General features: G+C 37.0%; 1 protein-coding gene across 13 annotated transcripts in view; it reads left to right on the top strand.

The window, feature by feature from the left end:
* Positions 1–27,039, top strand: part of LOC106174354 (brother of CDO) — a 134,603-nt gene that overhangs the window by 46,862 nt on the left and 60,702 nt on the right. For 7 of the 13 annotated variants that reach the window (XM_087018329.1, XM_087018330.1, XM_087018342.1 and 4 more), the window contains 2 exons: positions 9,125–9,206; positions 23,868–23,914. The gene's annotated coding sequence lies outside the window, so the exon portion shown is untranslated. Of the gene's footprint in view, positions 1–389; positions 601–9,124; positions 9,207–23,867; positions 23,915–26,860; positions 27,038–27,039 lie in introns of those variants that run through there. The other 6 variants (XM_087018331.1, XM_087018332.1, XM_087018336.1 and 3 more) reach the window with 6 other exon arrangements.

Raw genomic sequence — 27,039 nt, 5'->3', positions numbered from 1 at the left:
TGAATAAATGTCTGTCAGAAAAGATAGGAAACATTTTTCCATTAGTTCTTCCCCAAGAATGATTTACCTCCTATTTTTTCCATTTCCGTTGGTTTCCCCCCAGCTAAAGGTGCGAGCATTTCTCTCATTAAGCCGCTCAAGCTGTGCCGCCAATCAAAAAAGTTTGACATGCCTGGCATCATTAAATGCACAAACAACGGCAGCAGTCAGGTGTCCCTCATTACAACCAGAAAACATGCCTAGGAGCCAATGAAAGGCAGGGTTCCATGTGCACTTCATTTAATACAACCAATCGGAATGGGAGTTAGAACCCAAGCCCCGCCCCCCTCAGCATGTGTTGGGCCCCTTGTCAGGGTCATGGGAGCAAGTACTTCACTCAGCAACTTGAGGCTCATTAATAATATCTGCGGAAACCCGAGTCTCTAGTCAGAGTCTTTGGCTGGTGTATAGCTGAGCCTAAACGGTCTTAACCTCCAAAGAGCTTTTCACACTATATCTGTTTACTACACATCTGAGTAGTTATACTACAGGATTCAGTGGTGTTGGAAGTGTATGTGTTATAGGAGTACGGCAGCCGTCGCAGCCCCCAAGGCGAGGTAGGTACGTAATGTATAAACGGAGTGTGGTTTCTTGCCTGGGCTGCGTTTAATACCAGTGATCTTTTCTGTGTTCATTGTATCCAGCAGGCAGGCCACTGTGAGGCTCCTGCTTTTCAAGCTAGCATCCATGGTAAACACCAGTCCGCTTTAAATGGATGCCAATTCCATCGAGGTTAAGTGGTAGTGGACTTGCTGTTTAGAGGCATATTAAAGCCTGCCTTGATGGTAAGAGCCACAGGAGTATTAATACCTCTAACTGTGAGGTATCTTAATGGCGTACTTTTGTTGCTCATGAAATTCAAAAGAGGAGAAAAAAAAAGAAAGGATGAACAAAGTTTTTTGGCCCACCTCTCTTTAGGTCAACAGATAGCTGAAAATAACCAAAAGGGATTTAATGTGCTTGAATATAACACAGCCTGGGAGAGAGAGAGTTCGGCAAGGTGTTCAAAATATGTGCTCAGCGATGGGTTGCATATAGAGAGTGGAATCTACTCGGGAGTACCTCTGTGAGTGAATGTACCTGTATTGTCGGCAGTGCCCTGGAGGGGGAGATTGAAAACCAGTTGAAACAGAGGTTAAGAGGTTTTATATAGTGACATACTTTTTGTTGCCGAGGAAGTACGTTGTGTGTGCTGTTGTCCCTTGCTGCAGCAGGCTGGAGGCTTGTTCAAGGGGAAAAAAGGAAAGAAAACAAGATGGACTTGTTCTAAAAAAATTGAGAAAAATCACAGCGCTATAAATGAAACTATTTTTGATCAAAATTTTGAGTTGTTCAAGCATATTAAGTCAGTGTGTCAAATTTGAGTGTTTTTATTTTGTGGTTTGTGTTTATTTATTTGATTTATCCTGTCCTGACAAATTTTTAGTCTACGCCTAAAGTCTCTCCTCTACTCTGCTGTCATATGGTGCTCTGTCCCCAGCGTCTTCTTGTGAGACCCCAGGGGTGGCTTTTGAGACCCTAGGGGTGGCTTTTAGGTCAGGGTATGTCTAATTGTACACTGAGTCCTTTGGTAAGAACATAAGTGATACAGGTGTTTCAGTTTCCCCCATTTTGGGAGAGCATGTCTTTTTAAAAAAAGATTGGGAATGTTTCTGTTTAAGTTGCTTCTAGTTTGCAACTGAATGTTTCTGTTTATTTTGTTTCTTGTTTGTTTTCTGCTAGAAAGCACAAGAGAGTCATAAAGGTGGTTTATTGACAATAACAAGGAAGTCATAATGAAAGTTTTCTTTTTATTGTTCAGTATAATGTATACAGAGACATGGGACTTAACTGGTAAGTTTTATTTTTAATTTTTTTTTGTATCTGGAGTTTCTTTAAATACATAAGAAAGCGTTTTCTATTCTTTGTGCACTTGGTGCAAATTTTCTTTTAGTTTACAGAGATATACTGTACATTTTTCATTTATTTGTTATAACATCTCTCATTCTCTATTACAAATATAGTCTGGAGGCTGTCTGCATTGTTCAGATTAAAGCAAAATTTAAATTTAGTAAGGTGATGACCCTAGGGTACTTAACTCTTCTCAAGTCTCTTCGTGTTCGGTATTGGTATATTGGGCTTGTTGCTTGAGGCAGTGGAGGCCTGAAGATGATACAAATAACATGTAGAACACAAAGACATCCTTGTTGTTATCCCAACCATCAAGCTGTCCAGCAATTCCTGAAGGGGTTCCATTGACTACTGTCTCTCCAAGGAAGTCACACTGTAGCAATAAAAAATTAAGAGCTACTCCTTAGCCTCCTTACAATATAATTTTCACTTTGGCGTGCATCACAGAAAAGGAAATTGAAGCAAGAAAAATGAAACTTGCCTGAAGCTGGGGAAAGGTCAAGTCGGCAGAGCCAGGGATCCATATGAATGTAGTGCGCCTCCGACTACATGCTGGGTTGCCTTTCATGTTAGAATTTCTCCGTCTTTCTCGGCCTCTGGTTTGTGTTGGTTTGGCTTGATAACTGCTGGTTTGTTTTAGGATATGATGAGTTTGTCAACTTTCATCATTTTAGAGTAAAAGTTTCTTTTGATGCCCACTGTGAAACGTTTGCTGCTGAAATGTCTATTCTGTTAAGAGTGGTTTGAGTCAGGTATGAGATTATATACAGACTATTGGCATATATCAGACTTTTTGAGAGCGATAATTTTCATTTATGAGATCGATGCAGATCTGCAGTAAATAAAGAAGGGGGGGGGGGGGGTAGGTTCTGGACCCTATGCTGTAATTTAAGACTTTTTCACATAATGGCAGTCTCATCCGTGTTAAATGTCTGCCTTTTTTTTTGGTTTGACCTCTTAGATTATGGTATATGTATCAAAATATAACCGTGCTCAAATCTTTTATGCCCAATTGGAACTTTTTTTTTGTGAGGGAGGGGGGTTAAGCCATTTTGAAGATAAATATTGAAAGCAGTGTAAGTCTCTGATATTTCTTTATTTGTTTATCCACATTTCTTTTAAATAATTGTAGACTGACACCAAAGTCGTAATTTGTTGCTCATAGCAAACTGCCTGTTTAATTATTTGTTCAGGCAGTGCCGCACAATGTATTTTTCATCCCATTTTTTTTTCAAGGTTTTTTAAACTGAAAGCCCACTTGTTAGCAAGGTTTTAAAATGAAATTCCACTTGTTAACAGATTTACCCTCACCTTGGAAAAAAGCAAAAAAAGAAAAAAATTGAGTGTAAGTTCCCCCATAGAATGCTTGTTAAGTCCAGTACATGGCCTGTTTCTTATTACCCATAATCCATAGCATGTTCTTTGCATAATGTACAGTGACCCTGATAAAAAAGAACAAAAACATTCTGCAGTTGAAATAACAAAATATAGTGAAAACATTTTGCTGAGGGATGACATGTCATAATTTCAAACAAATCCAAAGTTTGGATACTTATTCATATTTTGGGCTCCAATGTGTACCTCTAGGCCAGGCAAGCTCTAAAGCAGTTAACACACTTGAAAAGCTATTTATAAAAACTAGATGGGACAATGAAAAATAGATAAAAATTTAGTCTCTGACACTATAAAAGGATGATTAGTGAGGTTGGACGGACTCCAAAATCCATTGCTGGAAAAGGGTGTTTCAGAAAAGACCTAATTCAAAATGGCAGCACTCTTTCAGGTTGCAGTTGGAAATCTGTGTTGCCACAAGCAATTATCAAGTGAACCGTACTCTCTAGTTCAAAGGGTGGATAGGGGGCAGTCCTAAACCCGAGAGAAGGTTCCAGAGAACGCCTGCCCCGTACGTCCTTTTTCCTTCTCAGGAAAATCTTAGGATTAATGAGTCGAGTTGTCTGACATGCGGCGGCACCCTAGGTATCCAGTGGAACTTTGGCACCTACCTGGATTCACAGGGTGCTAGTTTTAGTTGTCAATATTAAAGTAGTAGACAGACATTACAGTAAAAAAACTTTAGCGTCATCTTTCCTGTTGTCCATTGCTTACCAGAGAGCAGTAAATAAGAAAAAATGGTTAACTGTTGACATCAAGAAAAAACATGGGGCCCAGTTCAAATTTTCTATTTCTTTTATTTTTTGCTTGTTGTCTACCAGAGTGTAGTATGTTAATAGGAAGCTATTGACAGCAAAAAAAAAAAAAAAAAAAAAAAAAAAAAAGCTGCAACAAGTGACAGTTTCTGTTTGAAATATAATTTTTATTATTGCATCATGAATTTTGTCAAAAGAAAAGGATGAAATGCTCTCGTCTGTATGATAATTGTGAACAATATCGGGTTGTGGGCATCACTCTATGCAAGTTGAAAAATACATTTATGGTATTAGCATATGAAAGAATACATTTGGTAAATATATTTGAAAACACCATCAACATGAACTCATTTGGTTTGTAAAAAGGTTATCATGGCATAAGTCTGATATGTACTTTGCTCTCCACTCTAAGCATATTCTATAGCTCTGTTAATAGTAGTTTGAGTTTAGGACCTGCTGCTTGCAGAAAGTTTACGATCTTGTCGTACATTTCTTTGTCGTGTTCGGTCCCTCCCTTAAAACACCCACTTCCTCAGTCAAACAGAGTTGCATACAGGGCCTGTGATTGATTTGAATGGGATAAGAAGACATTTTTGGTGTTTCGATTCGCCACTTAACCATCGTATCAGAGGGAAAAGTAACGTAACATAGAAGGATTTTTGTGCAGTTTAATAGTTGTCATGTTGATATTTTCATTTTAATTGCTAGACAGACATAAGAATCCTGACAGTGGAATAAAACTGATACAGAGACACCATCAAAGGAATATTGGAGTTACGTTTTTTTTATGTAGAAGAGTAACTTAAAATCTTTGTTTTCCATAGCTTTCACAATGGCAGCACTTTCCCTTGCCATTGTGCTTTCCAGAATCTTATAATTCAACACTAGCTGTCTTTCACAATGGAACCATTAGGAACTATGTGCAATTGAAGAATTGTCATGTTGATCTTTTCTTTTTGATTGCTGGACAGACGTAATAATCCTGACAATGGAATGTAAGTGATACTGAGAGGGCATCAAAGGAATTTTGGAGTTCAGTTTTCTTTGTTAAAATATGATTTTCATCTTGGAATTTTTGAACCCTGAGACAAATATTACAACCACTTGTTAATGCTGGAAGGAAGTTTGACGTAAGTATTGACAGTTGTATTTTCAGAGCTCCTCAAATTGGGACCAGGTTCCTCCATCTGTACTTCACTCGCGTTTGTTTATTTTGTGCACAACTATCCTAAAATTCTTATTGTTCTTAATTACGTCAGATGAACATGTTGTGCAGCTGTTTTGGATATAGAAAAAAAAAAAGAAAAGAAGAAAATTAGAAGAAGAGAGCTGCCTTCAACACAGGATTTTTCTGGTGCAATGTTTCCTGAAAGGAGGCTTTTTTCTTGTGGTAATTGCTGTTTCTTGCTGGTTGCTGTCCTATCTGTTCTTTCACAGACTGGGTTCTTTGCCATCACTCATGCTTTGAAAAGTTCACCCAGATATGACAGATAATCGTTCACGGGGATGCAACATACAGAAGTCCTATCAGAAAGAGAGGATGTTTTGGGAGCATTTAACCAAATAATTCATCTGATAAATGAATCAGTGTGTTTCATTTGGTAAATTTCTCTAGATAGTAGTTTAATTCCATTCTGACATGTATTTTAGTATGAGCTGTTTCCCCTTTTGTGATGATATCAACATTATATAATTTTGTCTAGAAGTAAATGAAAATGATGACAGATCATTTCATCCAATAAACATCTTATGTAAGTTTTTAACACTTCCACTCAGATAAAACATTCAATCGGATTTAATTTATAGTTGAAGGTCATTTTACAATACAACAAAATCGATGTGCTTCATCATTGTGATCTACTAATGTTGAGAATAGGAATAGCAAGTAGTTCTGCTCTCTTGTTGTAATTTAAAACAACTGTTTCCTCCTCCTCCATCCCGGATGAATGTTTGCATTAAAGCCAAGTGTAACTGTTTCCCAAAAGCTTTTTTATGTGATGAGAAGTCGATAGCGATAGCGGATGTGTGTTTAATGTAGAAGCAGACGTGACCTTGCTGGTCATCAGGTAATAGAAATATGGCTAAAAGGTCAGCAGGAGCGAGTTTGGTCATTTTAAATATGGCGTTGAAGTTAGAATGAGAAATTTAAAGAAATGTTTCTGAAATACCAAATTTACTGTTTTATATGCCTGATATTGTCTGAAAACTATTTTTTTAAAATTTTTTTTTCGAATATTGATTTGGACATTTGCAGGAAGCAGAGCAAAAGTGTATAATGTTTGATAATGAAAGCATCAATGAAATGATATGTCTTTCCTTTTCCAGTTGATGTGAGGTTTTCTTTCAGTGCTTTTCCATGAAGGCATTAAATAATGCACCATGTTCAACATAAATCTCAACAACAGCACCTACAAAGTAATATTTACAGTGGAAAAGTGGTTTATCCAACTTGGTAAAAGCTTGCCTTAAATGACCAAAACAAAACAATCCCATCACACCAAAAAAATTATACGTGACCTTGAAAGGTATGATGGGACTTACAGGGTGTAGAAAAGGTTTTAGAACCTTGGAAAAATAGTAACTCAAGGTATCAACATTATTAGGCTAATATGATTATTATATTATTTTTTTGTTTTGGGAATTATTGTGAAGGAGTCTCACAAATGGACAGTGGACATTGTAACCATAGTATTTAAGTCATATTTTATACAAACAGATTAAAATACAGTCTTGCTTGTGGGATATTTGTGAAAGCCCCTGTAATGGCTGGCAAATGAGGAAAACTGCTCACTGTTTTGTATACAAATTTGGCAGATTGCAAGTTTGCAGATCCTTGTATTTCTTCTTCTGTTTTTCGTGGTACATCTGGAAAGTGGATATGCCCTATAGCATTGGAATGTTGATATTCTGACAGAGCTAGTTATTCCAAGGTCCCTTGTCTTGAACAGTTTGGTGAAAAAATTGAAAGCTGTTGTTGTATTGTGTAGGTAGTGATTGATGTAAGTCAACAGCATATGTTTGAATGGCTCCTCCTGATGAAAGATGATTCATGATGAAAAAGTAAGAAAATATTGGACAAAAAAGTATGGTGACCATGCTGAATTTTGAAAATCTGTGATAATACTGTTAAACATGGCTTATTTGATTTAATTTTCTATTTAAAAAGCAAACAAATAGACACTTATATATGCAATTACTTGGATAAACAACCAGTTACTGTGAATATTGAAATTTGAACAATGTGATAGAAAAAAGATGAGCCATAATCTCACAGATTTCTGTGTTTTACATTCCAACATGCCTACCTTTTTCTGCAGAAACTCTGCCTCCATTGGCCACATAGAACTGTTTGGCCATGAGGGTCTTTGTTTAGAGGCAACAGTCGAGTGCCCATACACCTGGTCAACATAACGGCATTGGTCACTGTGTAAACCTTGAGTTAACCTTACATCGGGCACTTCAAACTATATAGTAGCAGTACCCACTTCTGACTGGTGGATACAATCTCCTGTTTATAAAATAGTGCTCAAGCTTCACTGTTTTATTTCAGAAGCGATGTCCAGATTTCTGTATATGGGATCTGCTGGAACTTAGTATCTCTCAGTATGAAGAACTTGTATGGGAAATGTTTATAAAAATAAAATGAAAGTTTTGTTTCATTTGGTAATTGATGAAAGTGTTAGGAAGAGTCATGTAATTCTTAGCATGGTTTGAAAGCATATTTGTATTGTCATGTTTGCAAGTATAGGTGTATGTGTACGTGCCTGCCTGCGTGCATTTTCTCGCAGCAAGGTACCAGCTGCGAAAGCAAATACCAGAGAGAGAAGCCAACGCCAGAACTTTGTGACTTGAGAAAGAAAGTTCTTACAATATACCAGGCCCCCTTTCAACCTCAACTACTGTCTTGAGAAATATTAAAAAAGCTTCTGTGCTGTGTTGTTTAACTCTCCCTCTTTGATCATGTGCGTCTGCTGGTTTCTTTTAAACTGTTGGCATGTCAGCGAAAAACACTACCTGCCTTGCCAGGCACCGCGTCTGGTTCAAACTGTGAGCTCTCTTCTGGACTCCATTTCCCAAAGAGTCCTTTCTCAACTCTTAATTTCAAGATGGCAGTGCAAACACAGAGAGGTGCCTTTTTTTTTATTAATGACAGCATTGTCTTCAATTCAAAGATAAGCTTGGCTTGATCTAGCAGAACCAGGTCACAGGGTTACTGCTTCAAGCTTCCTTTTTGCAGGGAACATGGGCAATGATTTGAAAAGGGAAGAGAGGGGTTAAATATGCCATGCTTAGGTAGGTTTGGGACTGTTCTCTAGAGGTTAGGGAATTAGATTGGAGACTAAGATTACTCTGTTCTTTCCGGATGTCACAATTTGAAACATCAACCAATTTACAAGCGTGCAAAGGCATCCACAGTCGAGTTATTTCTACAGTTGAACGAGTGTCATTGTTGAGCTGTAGGGAGGGAATGCAGAGGTTGAACATCCATGTTAATCATGTGTTGGCAGTTAATACTATTGAATAGATATCTTTTTGTTGACCTAAAGAGATGGCTCTTGTTCTTTGCAATAAGGCTGCCTAAGTCTTATCTAATGTTATGACTGAAAAGTATTCATGGCTGAATTGCAAGCAGGTTTCGTTTTGGTGAACACAGGAAACATTGTGTGGATTCAGGAAAGGGTTACAGGTGATACATTTCTGCGATTACCTGCAAATTGGATGCTGCAATAAAAATTAGGCAAGACAAATTGGCATCTCAAAGGGAAGGATCACTGTGAGTGTTCCTTGAGTTGAAAGCTCTGTGAATGTGGCGTTTCCTTTTATTTCAGCTCAAACTTTATTTGCAGACGTTGCCGACAAGATAGCGTTGAACTGTGTTACAGGTTATATTAGGTTCAACTGAAAACAAGTTACAAGTTCATCAGTAATACTGAAAACAGAGCCTGACTTTTTTAAATTCTGTATAGAGTTTTGCCAGGTTCTGTGGCATGAAGTGTCTTTTAAGAATTAAAACAATTTGACTACTTCTATTATTCCTTTTCTTCCAGCTCTGGAAAGTCTCCCATTTGGGCTGATTTGCTGATTTTTGGTGGTTTGGAAGCCGCTACCATTAGGTTCTAAGCCTGTCATGTAAGTACTTAAATTTCCTTTGTTTGAAGTATTTGGCTAATATATATATATTATATGTAGATTTATTTTGATTGACCAATTTCTCATTAAATGTGATCAAACATCAAGTACAATTTGAAGATCCAGAACCTTCCTACAGTTAGGAAATGGCTCATGGGTATAGAACTAGACTGGCTTGTATTGTATCTCATTTCTCTCAGTAAGATAAAGGGTTCATTACTGAAACCCTGTACTGTTTCTGGCTGCTCACAAAAAAGAGCCAGAAGTTTGAAAGCAATAGACAGTGAATAAGGGGTGTAGAATTGGTTTTGCCTGTACCTCACTTCTTTCACCAGGCCCAAAGGTCTGTTGTCATTGCATGTGTGTTGCTTCTCCAAGAGTAGTCAGCTTGGTCAGAGCTATGTACAGACCTTTTATTTGAACCACAGCAGTGGGAGAAGATAGGAAAGTCTGGTTCTGTTTGTGGGTAGATCTGGAATTGTCTGTACCTGACCCAGAGCAGTAGAGAAGATAGAAAAGCTTGTTGCTGTCAGTGGGCAGATTTAAGTGGTCAGTCTTAATCACAATCACCTTCCTTTTCAACACAATCCAGAATGTACAGCTGGAGTGCAACTGGTAGAATTCCTCATAGATATACACTAGCCAGGCCAAATAAAAATTCTTGTCAATCCCTGTTGAGATTAAGCTGTATATTACATTCATCATCCCTGCTAGGGCCCTATGATGTTTGGTCAAGACGAAAGGAATGGATGATAGGAAGAACTGTGAAGGTTGAAGCTGGATTGCCAGCTTGATGCATGTCAGAAGTATTGGAAATCTTGTGCATGTGATGAAAAATGCTTGGGAAAATTAGGTTTGTATTGTGGTATGCTTCATCCTTGTTTCCAATCCCCCATTGGCATTGTAACTGGTATGAATGTATCTGTATTCAATCATTTGTGGACAGTATCTTCAACTTAACCCACCCAGTACTGTTTATGTATTATTACTCTCACTTTTAAGGTGTATTTCAAAGTTGGATAATTTGAAGATTTTTGATAGTTTAGAATGTCTTCTTCTTCTTCCTCTCTTTATATTTTACCAGCTCAGTCTGGTGTAAAAGAAAGAATCAAAAAACATTTTTTGTAAATGTACATAGATATTTCCATAGATATTCACAAGGATTTATAAGGAATTGCAGATTACAGAATAATTCAGCTGGCATTAATCCAGTATTTATCTGCAGCAGTAAAAGTCCTGTATGTGTTCTTTTCTACTTAAATGTCAACATGTTAGTTTGATTTTGGTTTACTATTGAAAACAAAACTTACAAAAACCTGTGAGAAAACTGGATGTGAGCATTTGTTTGACCTTTTAAAAAATAACCTCGCTGAGTTCACTGGAATTTGGCTTAAAACAAAGGTGTTTTGTTTTGATATTTGCTTTGCTTGCTTTGATAGCATATTTGTAATTAATTTTATTGGTAAACTCTGTGTGTTCTGCACCACACAGCTTTCTTCTTATTCTTTTCTTCTCTGGCAGGGAGTTCTTTTGAACACTGAGGCAGGAACGTTAGAGAAGGCCTCTTGATCATCCTTATATATTTTATGTATAGGTATTTACATAAAAAATATGCCTTTTAACTATGTCTTTCAAGTGAAGAATGCGTATGTGGTTTTATCTTACTGAAGTGTTCTTTGTTTGTATGTTTTATTTTTTGTTTTGTTTTTAAAAATTGATGTCTGTTTACACAGAAGGATACCAGAATGCAGATCAGATGTTTCTATGGCAACAGTGGACTATTTACTTCAGGTTATTAACCCAGCTCCTTTCCAAAGTGCAAAAATTATATTATTTTTTCACCGACCCGCAGGCAATCACAAACACATTCAGTTATCACCAAAACTCGGAGACCTGGGTGAGAAGTTTGGTTTTTGTTGTAATAGGAGCTCCTCTCTGTCAGCCAGGGGTAACAATTGGGCCTATAGTAAGCTGGGGTAATATTGGGAGTGATAGTGCTATCCACTTGAATGAAAGGTCACACTTGCCATGCCAGCAGCCAACTCCACAGCACAGACAGGGGTGACTTTTTAATAACAAGTTATTAAGTCGACCTCTTTAAGTACCTCTTCACCTAAGAAGCTGTACAAAAAGGCAAATAAATAAATAACTAAATAAACAAACAAACAAATAAATGTTTTAGTAAATATATGAAATATACGTATAAATAAATGACTAGATAAAGGTTTAAAATAGTGAAATAAAAAAAAAAATTTTCGATGCCATTCTTGTTCACAAATGCCTTTCTTATGTTGAGATAGTGATTCCAAAAAATGGAGATCCATTGCTGGGGTCCTGAGTTTGTTTCTCGGAATGTTGAACTGCTTCTATTTAGAGGTGATGCTAAATGTTGGTGCAAGCAATTATGATTTGGAAGTAATTTTTAGGTTAAACATTGTAATTCTATAATGGTCCAAGTAAAATTGCTCTCAGAAACATTCAGAAGAAAAATTTTAAAGGATTTTTTTATCACCATCAACATTGAGAGGTAACAAAACTCTTAAATCATTTATCAAAGCTACCAAAATGTCTGGTTACTATCATAGTGTATCAAAGTACCATAGATCAGTGGATATATGCCATGCCTTGACAACTGCCGAACACATAGAAACCTGCTGGGAACAATGTCAGAACAAGAAATTATAGTTTTTATCACTATTATAACCACCGTTATCAGATGACTGGTATTTGTATACAAACATGACGATCTCACGGAAATGAAGAAAGAAACGTACAAAGTGTCGTGCCCGATAAACGTAACTTGAACAGGAGCAGGGGCGTGTGTGTTTCATTTTTTAAAAAAATAATTCCCTGAGATTTATCAAGGCAGGCTTTTTCTTTGGTTGAGTTATAGATATTTTGGTCACAGTTTGCCCCGCAGACAATATGTCTAGACAGAAGTATGTCACTTCTCTGGTCTCCAATTCAATTTTAGTGTTGAAATGAATGTGGTGTTTTCTTTCTTTTTGGTTTCAAGTTCTGATATTTTAAACAATTCGATAAATCTCTTGGTTGCAAATTATCTGGTCTTGCATGGGAATGTTTTTTTGGCAGAAAAAAAATTGTTGACCATAAAATGTGTTGATTTCATCAATGGATATACCATTTAGAAACAAACAAAATATGATTTTATATGTTAAGAATTCATTTTCATTTTGTGTTAGTTTTTGCATAACTTGGAACACACACAAAAAATAATTAGTAAAAGAAAGCAAAAAAGAGAACAAAAAAAAAAAAATGAAATGAAACACGCAAATAATTACAATAATAATAATGTGGAATAAAATTAATAAAAATGCATGAGATGTGTGAAGTACTGAAAAACATATTTGTTTATGAAAACTTAAAAAAAATCCTGGCCCCAATGCCTTAGATGTGCACACAGCAATACATCGAAAGTGGTAGAGGAAGTTTAATACCCTAAAACTGTCATCAGTCAACCCTGTATACACTATTGGTGTGAAAGGAAGGCCTGTTCATGATAACAACGATAACAACGACCATCTACATCACCCAGGAAAGATTTATGTCTCAGACTTTCAAGATTTGGCACCAGCTTTATCCACCTTTGATTGGAATGAGGATTTTATCTGGTGTCAGAGGTGGAATACAAAACATGTTTCCTTTGTGAACCATTCTGTGGCCGGAATCAGCTGTGATATAAGGGCAGTAACTGAGAATGGAGTATGTTATTGGGATCTGTCATTATACTGCTGGTTTCGATCTGAAAGAATATTTTTGATTTATCAAGTATCTTTATTATTTTTCTTGTCAGTTTTTAAAGAGAGGTTAAAGCAATTAATTGGTGTTTTTTTGCTTATGAGTTATAATATTTTAAATAGTTGATAGAAATTTAATTTGTTTATCAAATGTTGTCATCTACACAAACTTTTTTCTAACCTACCTCCTCTAAAAAAGTAAAAAGAGACGAAGAAAAAAGACTGAAAAATTTATTTAAAAAACTCAAGGGTGAAAAAAAAACAAAAAAAAAAAAAAAAAAAAAAAAACTATATGACTGAAATCAAATGCAGACAAACTACAACTTTCTGTATCTGTGCCCGGTTTTATCATCATTCATGGCCTGACTGTTAATTTGCCACGGAGCAAGATCACAGCATTTTAAAACTCTTTCACACAGCTCACATCAAATGGGCCTCCGTTATTGTCACAGACTTCAAATAGATACAGCTCAGAACCCTGAACTTTGTGAGCCTTTCTCACACTCTGTGTCAATTTTGATGGATTTCAAAAGACTGAAGTAGATAAGAACATGGAATCGGGTTGTTCACAGAAGTCGCTTTTTAAAAGGTGTTGCTTTGATGGATGCTGCTTTTTCTTTATGTCTGTTAGGAGGCTGACTAAGGCAAAAAAAAAAAAAAAAAAGTGTGTTTTAAAAGTAGTTGTGTCAAGTCTGTCCTGCCCTTATTGCTGTTATTATTATTATTATTTTTTTTTTTGCAAATTTAAACAAAGTTTAGGCGTGACTCTCTGCAACTGCTAAGGAACTCTATTGCCATGTGAAGGATATTAGATCATTTTCCTTTGAAATTTATATTTCTTAAGTTCGTAAAGAAAAAATTGAAGGTGTTTAATTGATGGTAAGTTTAGCTTGTAATAGCTATAGTCAATAAATGCAGTGCCAGAATATTTAGATAAGAAGAGGTTTGGGAAAGAATACTGTTTTCTGAAAAGGATAGCTGAAATAGTCTGATGGGCTCTGGCAGTGAGGGGAGGGGACGGAATGATTGAAAAACCCTAGGCATGCCCAGCTTGCCCATACATATCCACAGAAATGGATGTAAAGGTCTCTTTTATATAGCTCTTCTCCTGTTACCCTCACTAGATCATTATGAGCAATTAAACTCACATTGAATTCATTGCTGAAACTGTAACTTTCTATGGGTCAGTGATTCCACTTCAGTATAAGAAAAAAGGTTTGGACTTTTTGACATTTCTGAAGAAATTGAATTCAAGAAGAACGAACAGGTTTGAAATCTCTTGCCCAGAAGGTGTGTATCTACACTAGTCCTGCTTTCATATAAGATCATTTTTTTACATTCCACAATTGATAACCATCATAATAAAACAATGGAAATTGAAGTTTATTTTGAACAATGCAGAAAAAGAAGACTGCCCTTGATTGCTTTTAAAACTGTTGGCCATTTTCTAGAAAGTTGCGTGATTGGGATTTTTCTATGCAATTGACTTGTTTCTTCCCTTTTAGACATATATTAAAGATGCCTTGATGATCAATTTGGATAAAAGAAATATTTCAACTTGTCATGGATTGAACTTTTACCAGCACCTTAATTAAGCCTTCCTTTGTTTTAAAACCAGTTTTCATGGCATTTCTTTGTTGTTTATAGTCACAAGTTGTCCAAAGTCTTCAGACCTTTAACAGTTGCAATGTGCATTATTGTTTCTTAAACAAGTATATACTGTTGATTTACAATGCTAATGTGGTGCCTCTGAAGGGTGAACAGCAATTAACCGTTGTTTAAGCTGATTGATATGAGTTTCCATGGCAACTAGAAGGTATAGCAACAGGGTTTTAAAGGCAATTTGTTAGATTGATGGCTACGTTTGAGTGGGAATGGCTGTTCATTTTTTTCTCATCAACCTATTGAACATGGTTTAGGTCGGGGTTCACAGGAGATGTGAAAACCACCAGGTGGCAACAGAACCACTAGATGGCAGGCTGATCTGCCAGTCAAGATAAGATCAATTTAGAGAATTTGGAATGCCAATCTGCTATAAACTTTCACTCTTGCAATTTACCTTACTATTTAGTACCACCAGCGTGTACGCTGGCGGTACTCATGGTTTTAGTCCCGACCCGTCTCGTCCGGCTCCGCCGGCTCCTGCGGCTCCGCCGGCTCCGTTGGCTCCGTTTGCTCCGCCGGCTCCGCGTCTGGCGCCGGATACAAGTCACCGTTACCGCTTCTCCTCCTAGACCGCAAGGACCCCTGTCTCCATCTCTTGGATTTAGGTCACATATAACCTCAACTTGAACCCCCAAGTTTTTTTGTCTCAGTCGGTGCATTGACCTGGGCGTGACACTCGTTGAATTGCACCTTTGTCAAAATTTTTGAAAATTCAATGCCAATTATCTACCCTACAGAAGGAATTATGGGAAAAATTTCTACAGACGACTGACCGAAAGTCATATGTGGAGATTTCAAATATACCCTTGGATTTGACCTTTGACCTTTGTTTCAAGGTCAAACGGGCCAAAATTTTCAAAAAAATGAATTTTTAAAAAAAAAAAATTATTTTTGCTGTTATTCAGACACTACACAGACTTAACCAATAATGTTATTGGAAAGTGTTCCCCTTTGGGTCATCTTTCATCTCCGTGAATTCGGGGTCAATCAGTGCATTTTCACGGGAGTAACGACCATAAGATACCGAAACTGAAAACTGTCTATAATTCGGGAACCATTAATGCTAGAGACCTGTTCTTTTTTGCATTTTGTAGAGCATGTAAAGCCTAACACTGCAGATGGTCTCCGTTTTTTTGTATTCCATACAGTTTTCGAGTTATACTGTATCAAAAAGTACATTGTGGTTGTGAAAATTATAACATTTAGTCCCTTATATCTCCAAAACTGGCAGAGATAGGTCTATAGTTACTATTAAAGTTGAATAGGAAGTCACATACTGGCCCAGAGTTACTATTGAATTTGAATAGAAAGTCATACGAGGCAATTTACTGTGACCCTTAAATTGACCTTTGACCTACTTTTAACCATGAATTGAACTTTGCAAATTTTGTTCCCTTTTATCTCCAAAACTGGCAGAGATAGGTCCATGGTTACTATTGAACTTGAGTAGAAAGTCATATACTGGCAATCTAAATGTGACCTTGAATTGACCTTTGACCTACTTTTAACCATGAATTGAACTTTGCAAATTTTGTTCCCTTTTCTCTCCAAAACTGGCAGAGATAGGTCCATATTTACTATTGACCTGGAATAGAAAGTCATAAGAGGCAATTTACTGGACCCTTGACCTACTTTTTACGATGAACTGAACTTTGATTGTACCATATTTAGTTTTTTTTTTTTTTTTTTTTTTTTTTTTTTTTTTTTTTGCATATTTTGAGAATTCTTGTTGATTGCATTTTATAGAGCTTGTCAAGCACAAGACTGGTGGTGGAGTCCCTTTTTTTGGGTGGGGGGTCCATACGAATGCGCTTACTCCAGCTGGTGGTACAATATCCGGAGGCGGTATCGCCTCTCTGATCCTCTAGTTTTTGAAAGATTTTTACTTATGAATGTTACTGGAAAAAATAAAAAGAAAAACAGATGCCTTCTTAAACTGACTGAAATATGTAGCAGCAGCTGTCTTCCATCTCCGGCTGATGGCCAATGGACTGAACATGGCTCTTATTTTTGGCACAGAGCACAAATGATATGTTATTTGTTCAGTTCTCCTACCATCAGGGTGCCGGTGCAGTGGTCTGTGGGACTGCATTACTCATAACATTTAATTTCTTCTGGACATTTTGAAGAAAAGTGTGTCTGTGAGAGTGACATTGTCCTAGTTTCCAGGGGTTCCAGTTGTTCTAAAAGACATAAATGCGTTCTTCTCCCTTTCTTGCCTGACTGTCAGCTTTTTTGGCTGAAGGTAAGTGGGATTTCTTGGAAAACAAGATTATTTTCTGCTAGAATAAAACTCAGGGTACATTGACTTGCAACCCTCCCTCCATACCTCCTCTCTCCCTTCTCTCTCTCTCTCTCTCTCTCTGCCCTCTGCAATATGGAGTGGTGGTGATTTGACATGATGAAACAGTTGCCATTGGAGGGCTCCCCTGCCAGGCGGAGGCTTGTTCCTTCATTGATGCCAGACTAGTTGACTGGGGAGAAGATGGAGGTCAGAGACTGGAAGAAATAATGGTCACATTTTGAAGGTAAAGTCATGTTCATTTTGGGGGGATGTTGCAGAAGTCTTCCGTCTGATATTTTCCGATGCCTTTGGTTGATGTGGGTTGGAATTTACGTTTTGAAAAAAAATGAAATATTTAGGGTAGGCGTGGTTTGCAGAACAATAGCTTGTTCTGCTTAGTTTTGAACTTCGTATTAACATTTCCTGAAGTATCAAAATGCTGTGTATTCTTTGTTTTCAACTGTTATTTGCTGTTTATCCCATCCTCCACCTCTCAGATACATGATATATTGCTGTGAAAAGCTTCATGTCACACACACCCTGGTCTTCACCCTCTTGTCCAATACAACTGCAATTTTACAATCCCTTTATCACTTGTTACCCCCATTTCCAGCCTCTCTCCCAATAGTTTGTAGTGTTGCCCAATACCTTTACCCAATTATTTGTGAATTTGAACAGGACCTCTCTCCCCTTGACTCCCCCTGTGAAAAGAAAGCCCAGATCAAAGCTTTCATTCCCAGGAAAATAAGAAACACACCTCTGGGTTTAGAATTGGAATTGCCAGTAAGGGGATAGATTAGGGAGTAAATTTCTGGCCTGCACTTTGGGTGTTAATTTCACCATGTTGGTGCTTTGATTGTGATTATGTACAGACATTCTGACAAGTGGACATGGGCGTAGAGATCTCGAGCCACTACCTGCCCATTTCCAATGAGGGTAATTTTAGAGGAACTTTTATAATATTTTTTTCTTCATTCTTTGTTTTCTTTTTAATGCTATTTTTATGTTATGCTGGATAGGAAGTATACAGGGAATTCTAAACAATGTGTAGAAAAATGCACATAAACATATTTTATAAATGTGTAAAAAAAAAAAAAAATGATGGCCTGAAAGTACTAATATTTATGTTGAAGAAATGTCTTCAGACTAAGCCAGCCTTACTGATGATGGCAATAGGAATTGATTTAAGGTGATACATGCATTTATCTGGTTTTATAACTTCTTTCTTTTGGAAAAAAATCCACATAGAAAATTTAATTTGATTTGCTCTCTTTGACACAATTTGTTGCATTTGAACAGTCGGTGTTGGAACCAACAGTAACACAGCAAGAAACCATAAAACTGCCACAAACAGAGCCAATTTTGTAGAAACTGCGTAGTCAGCCGCTGCTCTGAAACAGTTGGGAATATGTTGTCTGGCAGTTGTGGCAGAAGCCAGAATAACAGCCTCAGGCACTGGGGAAATTTTCAGAATATAAAAAAAGAAGCAGCTGGGATATATTATGGGATAGAATGTGTAAGATTATTATGGGATAGGAGCAGGTTATATAATGGTTATTGGGACACAGTTGATGACAAATTATGAGGAAATTAAATAATAAGCTATAAGTTCAGGAGTTTTACAAATAATAAAGAAAACATATATCAAAAATCTGAAAGGTAGCAATTGGCTTTGAAAAAATGAAGAAATCACTGGTAAAACTAACATAGCATCATGTAAAAAAAATGTATATGTTGCAAAGTGTGTGATGTAATTGAGATGTATAACACCATAAAATTGACAATTCATATGCCCAGTGTTATATAAAGATTACTGTACCTTGACCACAATCCCTCCCACAGCCTTGGGTGGCTTATTTCTGATAAAAAAGTAACCAGAAACTGATAAATGTTATTATTAGGTATTCAATAGCAGAGAAATAATGAAATCTTTAGTTCTTTTTGGCACTAGCCAATCATTGCAAGGGTCGCTGGTATTGTTATCCTGTAGGGAAATGCTGTATAGCTCGGGGAGAGTGTGGGAGGCCGATAAAAATATCCATTGTTGTTCTGTTATTGAGATATTACAAAATAATATACGCAACTGCTGGGTAGAAGTCATTCAGAAATTCACAATGTGGAAATGTCCAAAATTTAGTTTAAGGTGGACAGTGCTTTTGGCCCTGAAAGTCTTTGAGTATAATTGTGAGCTCTGTGATTGTGATATTCAATATAAATATGTATATCTTTAAATCTGAAAAGCAAAGAAGTGCTACCCCTTTACTGTAGCCAGCTGAAATTCTGAATTATATGGTGCATACAGATTCACACATTGTACTAGCTGGGTCAGTCCAAGTCTTTGGGGTTCCTGGCTTAAGTGCAAAAGCTGGAATCGGCTTAATTGGCACATGGTAGTTAATTACCCTCTAGGTGCGCGAGGAGGTGAGGTGTCAGACAATGAAGCTGATTCCACTGATTGCAATTTAGCGAGAATCCCACACAAAGTTGGACTGACCCAGCTAGTACGATTGGTGTATCTGAATGTGTCTAAGACCCCATTCCCAGAGATTAGATTGATCTACTTTAGATCGACCTAACTCTCTGGGGGTTCACGCTAAATAGCTGTCAGCCATGCGGACACGAAAGTTCATTACCCCCTTACAGCTTGTAGTAGGCGGGACGGACATTTAAGCCGAGACTTATCTGAATTATCTAGTGAGACTCCCCGTGGGGATAGATCGATCTAAAAGCTCTGGGAATACGCCTTAAGCCAAGTGTCCAGATGCCCTTATGAATTATTTATAATAAGCGAAGTGTTCATTGCTTCTTCCTTACAGCTTCTACCCTGGGGCGTTTATTTACTATGACCTGTTGCTCTATATGAGACGTTTGGGAGAATGTGTTAGAAAGTTTCGTTTTGTTACAGCTGATGTATAGAACTTATTCAGAACTTCTTATTCACCTTAATCTACAGATTATAATTAATTTCTAGGTGTAGTTGAAATAAATGTGAATTTGTGTGATTCTGTTCCTTAATCCACATCTGAAGGAAATGTATGATCAAGAACAATCGTCAAGACGACTTGTGTGTTTGCGTCTGAAAAACAAAGTTGGTCACTTCTGCGTGCCCCACCCCCATTCTTACCCACCATAGCCTGCGGCTCAGTGCTCACAGCTAACAAAATAGATCCCGCTGGTGTTTTCTTTAGATATTGCAACCAATGTTTGCAGTCTGGGAAAACAAAGGGGGCAAAAATATTGAAATATCGGTGCCGAGGTTCAAGCGGGTTCACACCTATCAAGTGAGTTAATTTTTGCTCCCGGGCGTAAGCCATGGGGCATTGAAACTTACAGGGGTGAAAACTGACAAATATATTTCCTGTGTTTGTCACTTGTTGCGGCACAGACTGCTGTAGACACGTGGAGGGTCGTGTTTCAGGACAAGAATGTTCAGATTTTCTGGTTTAATTGTCCCCTGGCAGTTGGGGTATTTTATTTGGGAGTGGACACTGGTTGGAGGATATTGGATATGTGTACAGGTACTTGTTCTGTCTGCTTGTGTATGTGTTGTAAGAAGATGAGTTGTAAGACGTGTTGTAAGATGTTGAACTAGGTACAACGTACATTCAAAATTATCTAGTGACCATCGCAATGTTTGGTAAAATGTGTATTTTCTGATTTTAGGGTTGAAACAGATTTCAGAAAAAAAATTCATTTTTTTCTCTTTTTTGTGATTAGAAACAGTTGTTTCTTATTTATCAGGGTTCACAAATCTCAGACAACTTGTTAATGGTGACTTACATCTTTGTTATTTTTCAAAGGAAATGATTTAACTTGTATTACTTAATTTATAAGGCAAACTGATTTTAAAAAATTTTAAAAAGTAAAATTTTAAACATGATATGAAAGCTTTTGTTTTGTTCACTAATTTGTCTACAGTTGTTGCCATAACAACTGATTTTATGAATCTTTTAATCTATCTTTGGAAGAGCTTTTATAATTTAGCCCTGAGACAGATATATTTATGGTGTTTTATATTTGGAACTTTTTCACAGACAACTTTAATTGTTTCCCCGTTAAAGTGAAATATTGCTACTTAAAGACTTTCAACAGACCATTATATGCCTCTTAGCAGGCAAATGTTAAGCACACTTACAACTGTAGTTAGCTCGCAGTCTCTGTAGCCTATCATATCGTGAGTTAATGTAATCTACTTTATAAGGTCGCAGGTCGGGAGTAATGTGACTATAACATACAAAAGGGCAAGTGCTGGGGTTTATCTCTTGTTATCTCATTTTTTCCAATCCCGTTACACTATCTCTTCTTCAGAACCAGCACTTCATTAGATCGATTTTGGCCAGGGGTGGATTCTTCTTTAAAAAGTTCATGTTGAGTGAATGATTCGGGAGAACATAACTCTAGTCTGTGTTGTTTAGTATGGTGCTGTTTTTATGTGTTCTTGATGAGGGGAAACCACAAAATTAGAGAAGCTCAATGAATACATGACACACTAGTCAAGGAAAAAAAAAAAAAAGAAGGACTTATCAAGTGAAATGACACCTGCTCTTCATGAGCAAGCAAGCCACTGCTAGAATTAACAGTCACAAGTATTCTGGAGCATGAAGCAAAACTGAAACTTTATAAACATGATAGGTTCGCTGTATTAACAATTTGCATTGGCCTTATCGTTAAAACTACTTCAGATTCAAACTTTTTAAGGGTCCCTTGTGATCTGTGCCCTTGGTAGCTATCAGTGTCTCTGCAGTGTGTTCAGTTTTCAATGAGGCTCTTATAAGTCGACCAAATCCAACACTTGAGCTTCTGTCAAGTGGGGATGGGAACAGTGAAGGAGTTGTTGATAATCTAAAGTGGAGTGTTTGTAATGTTATTGTCAAGTTGGACTCTAGTTTGAAATGTGGATATGTGGATGTCTGTACCCTGGGGTTTGAGGTGGGTTTTAGAGATGTAGTGCTGGTTACAGTTTATATTAAAGATGTCTTGTACCCTGGAGATTGAGGTGAATTTCAGAGTTATGGTGCTGGTTACAAATGAGAGTGAAGATATGTGGTACCCGGGGAATTGGGGTGATGTAGGAATTTGACCGATGAATGGTGTTAAGGGTGAAGACACAGTGTACCCTGGAAACGAAGGGTGAGGTAGTGCTGGGATGAAAAATATAACACCCTGAGGAATACAGTGTTTGTAGAGTGTAATCATTGGTGCGTAGAGATTGCATTAAGATGTAACGGACCCTGCTGATTTAGATGTGGTTTGGAAGTTGATATTCATGGACTTATTTTCATTTAACACCAAAAACTACTTTGAACAAGCAGCATTTTCCACCGCCCCTCACTTGATAAAATCCCAAGGTAAACAATTTAATTTTCATTTAAACACTTCACTCCTGAATAAGTAGATAAGACTCCACTGCTAGCACTTGGCACTGTACTTAAGAGGGCTTAAGATAATGAATAAAGAGAATTTAAAAAATTTGTTTACTTTACCGCAATAATTGAAATATTGGTCGTTAGTCTGGGTTGAGAGCTACATTTAGAATTATACAATAAAGTTTTCATCACCAGATTTTTGGTATGCACTGGTATGCACATTAAGGGGGAGCATTAAGATCAAGGTTTTTAGCAGAAAAAAAATCCAAGAAATGTCAGGGAAAACAACATGACATTGATTTAATCAAGAACAGTTTAAAAAACATTTAAAAGCAATTACATAGAAAAAATTGAAATCTCTTTTTTTGTATGTCCAGGAACAGTGTAACTCCGTTCATTAATTATTGGTCACATTTTTCAATATACGCAGTATGTAGAATTAAATAGAGAATGGAGAAGTTATTGGGTTTGATTATTAATGGTTAATTGAGTTAGGCAAACGTAATTGTGGCACCCCTGGAGCCCCAGCAGTTGTCAATATTGTGTAATGTCTGGGGGCACCTGTTGTTGATTCCAATCCGCTGGGGTCTAACTTCAAGTTGGCTTCAAAACTGCTGAATTTCTATGGGATATTAGGCATACCTGACATTTTCAATAAAGGAATTCGAAAGGTTGGGATAAGATAGATCTAGGAAGCAAGGAGAAGTTATCTGAAATTGTCTGAATGTTGTGGGATCGACAGTCTGCATGTTTAATTTTTTTTTTTCGATCCAAAAAAGATAAATGTTTGTGATCTCAGGGGGTCTGATGTTAACCTTGTTTTCCGACTTTGTTTGTTTGGAATATTGGCTAATGTCAGGAATATGACATTAAAGTAATTGAACTGTCTCTGGAAGTTAAAAGAGAAGCAAGAGGTCCAGCCATCTTGGCAGACTTCCTGTTAGCGATGTACACTTCAAAACCAAGTCTTATTGGGCATGTAATTGTAATAGTAGATTTAATGTGGAAATTACCTGACCTGTGCAGACTTTTTGTTGTCTTCTGGAAAGTTTGTTTTTATTGAAAGATTGAAGGAGAAATCTAGAAAGAGCTGGTATAAGTCAGGCTTAGCCTGTGGTAGTTAGAATATGCATGGGGTATTGGAAATTCTGAAACCAATCAATAAATTGCATTATGAGAGACCCAGAGTGTGAGAAGTAGAAATATCAGTTCAGCAGAAAAGGTTCAAAATGTTTGTCACTCCAAGCTTTGACTTTGCCAGTTTCTTTTCAATGGAGGTAACATACTGTTTATGAAACATTTCATGATTTTTGTTTAATGCACTGCTTGAGTTAAATCTACTTCTGCTCAGTGGACGTTGTCATTGCGCTGACCATTACTAGTTCTATTGACCATTGGGTAGCCATGTTAAAGTTGTTGGCAAATAGAGGCGTTGACAGTTTTAATCAACACATCTCATCTTATGTTTATGCTATGTTTAGTTAAATATTCTACAGTTGTATCAATGTTTACCACTCTGAGAAATGATGTACTTTAACTGTTGACCATTTACTTCAACACCTAAAGAACACCCTTTATTTCATTGCAGACCTTTCAATGAGAAGATTTTAAAGGACATTTTCTCCAAAAGTTGAGGTAAGATGCATTAAAATTCTATTCTTCTAGTTCCTATTGATCTTTGAAATGTCATCCACTGTAAGAGATTGGAGGTCATTTTTCATAAAGTACTTCATTGATGGTAAAAGTTGTACTGAGGGACACCATGCAAAAGGCGGTGTTTTCTGTCAAATTTCAAAACCTTTTGACTTACTTTGTGCCTGCTGTGTCAGAAGGTATACACAGTTTGTTCAGTAAAATATGTTCCTGGAAACATTCACACTGGAACCAACTTGGGGCAGAATCGAGATGATGTCATCAGACAGACAGATGGCTTGTCATGGGTTTAAAAGAAAAAAAAGGTGATCACACAGAAGTTCTTTACATGTTCAATTTTTTCTGCGTGTCAAGTGATGCAGTATAGTTTGTTTTAAGTTGATTTTGATGTGAATGCGTCTAGTTACATCATTACTCTGTCTACCTGGGAGACTACAGTTGCCACACACATCATTCTGCAGGGATGTCACCTAGGGTCCTCCAATGCCCATAGGAGCTATAAAATGATGGCTAGTCAATTTAACTGGCACTACATATCAGGACCACCTTAAAGAAAATAGCTCTGAATAAAAAGTATGAATTTAAGAAATGATTACGCTGAATGGAGAACTAATTCGAAGACCACTTTTTGCTGTGAGGACAGGAAGGAGTTTAAAGATCACCTATCCCATTGGGTTTCCCTCTGCTAACATTTGGAGAGAGAAAAATCAATTGGGATAAATCGGTTAATATTTGAAGGAGGAAATTAGTGGGAGCGGTGTAAACAGACTGCTGCCTAAAGCCAAAGGAAAGGAAGCCCCCTAAGAGAGCATTAAAGAGATTTATCCATGTTTTTTCTCTCCTTTTTGTCCTTAAATTTGCTGAAGAGGCTACTTTGCTTGGGCAAGGCTGTTGTAATAACTTTTCCTTTAGCACTGATACTTCTTCTCTAGCATTAAAACACTTTTTTCATTTAAACGGACCTGATTGTGACTTCGAATACACATATGCCATAGAAGTGAAACTTTTTTAGACAAGGCTATTGTGGGACATGATTTAGTAACTTCCTGTCTTTGATGAAACTCAAAAAAAGGAGGGGTACTTCATTTCTGGTGTCTACGTCGTACAAAGAAGTGTTATATAGTAAGTTGTAATTTAAGGTTCTCTTTTCTATACTATATAACATCTTGCCTACAATTAAGGAAGATAAATAACCATGGAATTGTGCATTTTAAACATAAACTTGTCAGGGTTTTAAAATGTTTCGGCCATGTTTGAATAGTGCAAGAAACATGATCTGTAGACATGTTTTTATTTCAAAAACGATTATTGCTAAAGATTACTCATTTCTGTCTGAAATGTATTTCAGAAGATATAAAGATTGGGTGTCAATAATTTTCAGTGACAGTTGGTTTCTCTGTGGCCATTGGGATCATCTGTTCTTATTTCATACACCAAAGGTGAATTCTAACCAAACTTTAACTGAAAAAACACAAGCGGCATCTCATAAGCCTTGGTTTTAGAATTCACAATGGATCTGTTTTATTGTAAGCCCTTTATGCTCTGGTCTCCATCCTTTCCTCATTTGAAATCAATGATTTGTGTACACACTTATTTTGAGTCCTTCTTTTGTTATGTTGCTTTATGTGGTGATCATGCTTCGGGCTAGAATTACTTTTGATCATTTCCACGATAAACCACAAAATTCTACAGGTTGAAGGTCATGTCAATGAATTGCCAGGATAATCTCATTAGTTCAAGTAGTTAGCCTTTAATTAGGCTGCATGGATTAATGAAGGCTAAATAGTTTTATTGAAGTGTTCTTTTCAAGTACCAGGCTTTTTTTTTTCTTTTAGGTGCGTTATATTTTGTTGTTTTCTCAAGGCAGTAGTGCTAAAATGAACAAAAGTTAGTTGTATGGTAACCTTGATAAAAAAGCAACCAAAAGGTTTGTTAATAGTTGTACCATGTTGGTTACTGTGATTTAATTTTTTTAAATTATCAAACGAATAATATTGAAACGAAAGGTAATATTTGCTGTGGACTTTTTTGACATATTCTATCTACTAACAAACAACAAACAGACACACCATCGTATGAAAACAAACCCCAATCATTGGCAAGAAAAACAACAAACAGAAACATGAAATTTTACCAACGAACATTTAGTAACACGCTGTGGAGAAAATTGTCTGGTTCCTTTTCCCTCTCCACAAATCCTTCATCTACCAAACACATAAACTGGATCAGCTTCTGTAAACATATTTTGCTCATAATTGGATTTCATTTCAAAATAGCTGCTGTGTGAAAAGAGGAAAACGTTTCACTTCTAATCTGCCTGGTGTACTGCCCCCTAATTTCTCTTATCTAACTTAACATGTTTGGAGAGGTCCAAATCGGCTTTGAATATTGTGATGGGATTATGGTTGTCAACTGTGCGCTTTTCACTAGGGACAGGACCAGAACTCGGAAGATTGGTCTTCTCTCGTCTCTCTGAATAAAATGTTGTTTGTTTCATGATTTTTTTCCATGTCTAAAGCATGGTTGACGATTTCTGTGCTGTTTTGGCTTAAGATCTCTTTCTTAGTGGAAAGTATTACTGTATATTGTGTCGATGCTTGTATCACTATTTATGCAACTGCTCTGGCTTTTTATCCTTATCATTTCAATTTATCGCAAGAAGAGCTATCACTGAAGCAGATAATGCCTGCATTTTGCTAGGTACACAACCCTTTTAAATCTTCTATATTATCCAGAAATACGTCCCTGTAGTAATCCCATAAACCCTTTAATCAGATAAAACATGGTTGTATTTTTAAAAAGAAGTCGCCCTTCGATTACAGATGAGTTTTGAAAAGAGAGGTTTAGCCCTGTACCCGTTGACCTCTGTTATGTCAGCGCCTCCCTTTAGAACTTGCATAGAAGTGCTGAGGCAGGGGTGCCCTCGGACCATTATCTTGTCTGCCCCTTTGTCCAGTTGAATGTCCAGTGAAATATGTAAGCTGACCATTGGTGACAGTTTGGCAGAAATATAAGGCAGATTTACACTTGCGTTTCTGGTTCAGCTGTGTTTCAGTCTTGGTACTGCAGGCAGTTTGGCGAATGAAGTTTTAAGGAATGAAATGGGT

Source organism: Lingula anatina, chromosome 7 (assembly GCF_051362555.1).
Source record: "Lingula anatina isolate TDL-2025a chromosome 7, LinAna3.0, whole genome shotgun sequence".
In the NCBI taxonomy this organism is placed as follows: domain Eukaryota; kingdom Metazoa; phylum Brachiopoda; class Lingulata; order Lingulida; family Lingulidae; genus Lingula; species Lingula anatina.
This window is presented reverse-complemented; position numbering and strand designations above follow the sequence as displayed.